The sequence below is a fragment of the Euleptes europaea genome, chromosome 4 (genome assembly GCF_029931775.1).
Source record: "Euleptes europaea isolate rEulEur1 chromosome 4, rEulEur1.hap1, whole genome shotgun sequence".
In the NCBI taxonomy this organism is placed as follows: domain Eukaryota; kingdom Metazoa; phylum Chordata; class Lepidosauria; order Squamata; family Sphaerodactylidae; genus Euleptes; species Euleptes europaea.
In genome coordinates this window covers 116,139,638-116,144,004 of record NC_079315.1, presented here as the reverse complement: position 1 = coordinate 116,144,004, position 4,367 = coordinate 116,139,638, and positions in this window count along the sequence as shown.

Genomic DNA, 4,367 nt, shown 5'->3' with positions numbered 1-4,367 from the left:
ACGGATGGCCATCTAGCCTCTTCTTAAAAACCTCCAGGGAAGGAGAGCTCACCACCTCCCGAGGAAGCCTGTTCCACTGAGGAACCGCTCTAACTGTCAGAAAGTTCTTCCTAACGTGTAGCCGAAAAAGCTGATGGAGGACTAAGTGAATAGGTTTAAAGATATTTGTTGTGTACCATTTGTTGAGTTTGGGTGTGCTGGTTTCAGGGTGTAGATTCTGGCAGGAAAAACAGATCACAACCCTAGGAATGGGGAGTTTGCTAGTCACTTGGCTTCTCTGCATTCTTGTAAATATGTATTGAACTACTTATTATAATGTAGCTAATGACGGTAGCATGTGCTTTTGACAAGAAGATTACTTTATTCACGTTTCGATGATTATGAATAGTTTTAAAGCGCAATTTGGTAATAGCTCTTCATCGTTTTGAGCTGGTGCTCGAAGATGTTCAGACCACACTGGGAAGGGGGGGGGCGAAAAATAAAGATGGCAGGTGGATATTGGTTGATCATACCACAATTCTGTTGCTGAAGGAAACGTGGGAAAGGTTGCCCATTGGCTCATTGACTTCTGATATAATCATTCTTCTTGGGGCGCACTTCACTCCAATGAACTCTCTGCCAGCCACATCAGAATCAGCCAGGGTTGCCAACTCCAGGTTGGGAAATTCCAGGAGAGTTGGGGGAATGGAGCCTGGGCTATTAGGGTTGCCAACCTCCAGGTACTAGCTGGAGATCTCCTGCTATTACAACTCATCTCCAGCTGATAGAGATCAGTTCACCTGGAGAAAATGACCGCTTTGACAATTGGACTCCATGTCATTGAAGTCCCTCCCCTCCCCAAACACCACCCCCCTCAGGCTCCGCCCCAAAGGTCTCCCGCTGGTGGCAAAGAGGGACCTGACAACCCTAGTTGGAATGGAGATCTCAGAGTCTTTATATCCCCCATCAGAAGGCAGGAGGGGTGTTGCAAAGAAGATACTCAGGATGTAGAGATATGATGCACATTGTAATCAGCTTGATTCTAGAAGGGGAGAAATGGTGTGTGTGTGTGTGTGTGTGTGTGTGTGTGTGTGTGTGTGTGTGTGTGTTAAGTAGGGTTGCCAACCTCCAGGTGGTGGCTAGAGATCTGCCACTATCACAACTGATCTCCAGGCAACAGTGTTGAGCTCCCCTGGAGAAAATGGCCGCTTTGGCATTTGGACCCTATGGCATTGAAGTCCCTCCCCTCTCCAAACCTCGCCCTCCTTAGGCTCCACCCCCAAAATCTCCAGGTATTTCCCAACCTGGAGCTGGCAACCCACATGTTAAGTCCTATTGAGTTGCTTCCGACTCATGGCTACCGTATGAATCAGTGTCCTCCAAAACATTCTATTTTTAACAGCCTTGCTTTTTAACAGTCTAGCAAACTGAGGGCCATGGCTTCCTTTTTAGAGTCAATCCATCTCATGTTGGGTCTTCCTCTTTTCCAGCTACTTTCCATTTTCCTTGGCATTATTGCCTTTTCCAATGAGTCTCGCCTTCTCATAGCAGAAATTGGCATCTGTAGTGAGATTGCCAAGGATGCTCTAGGCTAATCCTGCATTGAGAAGGGGTTGGACTAGATGGCCCGTATGGCCCCTTCCAAAAGAAGAAGAAGAAGGAGAAGGAGAAGAAGAAAGAGTTGGATTTTATATGTCGACTTTCTCTAGCACTTAAGGGAGACTCAAATAGGCTTACAATCCTTCCCCTCCCCACAAGAAACACCCTGTGAGGTAGGTTAGGCTGAGAGAGTGTGACTGGCCCAAGGTCACCCAGCTGGCTTCGTGTGTAGGAGTGGGGAAACAAACCCAGTTCACCAGATTAGCCTCCGCCGCTCATTTGGTAGAGTGGGAAATCCAACCCGGTTCTCCAGATCAGACTCCACCGCTCCAAACCACTGCTCTTAACCACTACACCACGCTGTTTCTATAATTCTGTGATTTGATGAGATAGTCCTATGTCCCTGTTCAACCCTGGGGTGTCCATTGTTCTGAACTTACGAATGAACTCAAGTTCAGCAAAAAGTGGCAGCTGTGTTTATCTCTCCCTACTTCAAGCAAGGACGAAACCATGATCCATCCCTAGATGGCTTAACATCTGACGGTGGCAAGCAGAATATACTTCCCACGATAGAGTTATTGATTTTTTTGGTACCCAGTTTTATGTTGGCGTTTCCTTAAGGGCCCAGAGGAAAAAAGAAGAGGTAATCTATAAAGAAAGAAGAGCCCGGGGCAGGGGGAGAGAATTGTTGTATAGGTTTTTTTTAAAGGAAGAAGAAAAGGAGTCGGAACAACCAGTTGGATCTGGGCAGGTGTGCGTCTTCTTATTGCCTTCCGAAACAATCAACTTTTCTGCCTCAGCTGCAGACATCAAGGTGTTGTTTAAACATCGTAAAATGTTGAAGGGCTGCTGTAAAGTTTTGCTGGAGAAGGGAGGGTTCTGTCCACACTTGTGCTGACTGTGGCTTGAAAAGAAGAATGAGCATTGCAGAGAATGAGGTCTTGCTGGGAAAGACCACCCCATTTCAGCCTCTTTTTTTTTAAAAAAATAGCAAAACTCTTTTGTGGAAGGAAGGAATAGAATAGAACAGAACAGAATCATAGAGTTGGAAGGGACCACCAGGGTCATCTAGTCCAACCCCCTGCACAGTGCGGGAAATTCACAACTACCTCTCCCCCACACCCCCAGTGACCCCTAGTAAATGCCCAGAAGATGGCCATGATGCCCTTCCTCTCATGATCTGCTTAAGGTCATAGAATCAGTATTGCTGACAGATAGGGTTGCCAGGTCCCTCTTCGCCACCAGCGGGAGGTTTTTGGGGCGGAGCCTAAGGAGTTTGGGGAGGGGAGAGACTTTAATGCCATAGTAACCAATTGCCAAAGTGGCCATTTTCTCCAGGTGGTCTGATCTCTATCAGCTGGAGATCAGTTGTAATAGCAGGAGATCTCCAGCTAGTACCTAGAGGTTGGCAACCCTAAAAACCTCCTGTGGGTGGCAAAGAGGGACCTGGCAACCCTACCTGGAGAAGACAGCAGCTTCAGAGGATGAAATATGGTATACCATAGGTTCTAGGAAAAGGTAAAAAGGTAAAGGTCCCCTGTGCAAGCACCGGATCATTCCTGACCCATGGGGTGACGTCACATCCTGACGTTTCCTAGGCAGACTTTTGTTTACGGGGTGGTTTGCCAGTGCCTTCCCCAGTCATCTTCCCTCTACCCCCAGCAAGCTGGGTACTCATTTTACCGACCTCAGAAGGATGGAAGACTGAGTCTACCTTGAGTCGGCTACCTGAAACTGACTTCCGTTGGGATCTAATTCAGGTTGTGAGCAGAGCTTGGACTGCAGTACTGCAGCTTACCACTCTGAGCCATGGGGCTCTTTTAGGTAAAATCCCTCCCCAAATCCCCCCCTCCTTACATACCACTAGCATTGCCAGCTTCAGGTTGGGATTTTGGGTTCTCTTCGGAGGCAATTATTGCTACAGATAACAGGAAAAAAATATGTGGGATGGGGTTATGTCTGAAATCTTCCACAAGAACAAATGTCAAGCAATTTGGGTCCTGTTTGCAGACGTGTTCCCCTTCCAAATCTACGCTTCGAGGTGAAAACCGCGAATATTTGTGCTCACCTCTGCCCTTATTACAGGACCACAAGGGAGCTCGCATAAGAGAGCCATACAGAAAGACTGCTGGTTTCTCGATTCCTGGTTTCCCCTTCTGCACAAAGAATTATTTATTAGTCTGCAGGTGCTCTTTGCCGCAGACATAGAAGTTCGCTCTGACCGGCGCTGCTTTCTACACCAAAAGATATGAGTCTAGACAAAGGAACAGACATGCATACAGACCCAAGTCCCTCTTCATTGTCCGAGTGTGCGGTAAAGCTGAAAGCGGAACAGTCCGAATGCGTCATTTGCTGCATGCCAAAGATGAGTTGCACAAATCCGACTTGGCAGCGGGCATTGAGCTGTTCCCCTTGTGGCAAAAGGAGGGCTATGGAAAGTGGGAGCCAGCATGATGTAGTGGTTAAGAGCGGTGGTTTGGAGCGGTGGACTCTAATCAGGAGAACCGGGTTTGAATCTCCACTCCTCCACATGAGCGGCGGATGCTACACATGAAGCCAGCTAGGTAACTATGGGATAGTCACAGCTCTCTTAGAGCTCTCTCAGCCCCACGGACCTCACAGGGTGTCTGTTGTGGGTAGGGAAAGGGAAGGTGATTGTAAGCCGGTTTGATTCTGCCTTAAATGGTAGAGAAAGTCGGCATATAAAAACCAACTCTTCTTCATCATCATCTGGACAATTATGTTTGATTCCCCACCCCTTCACATGGTGGACATTAATCTGGTGAACC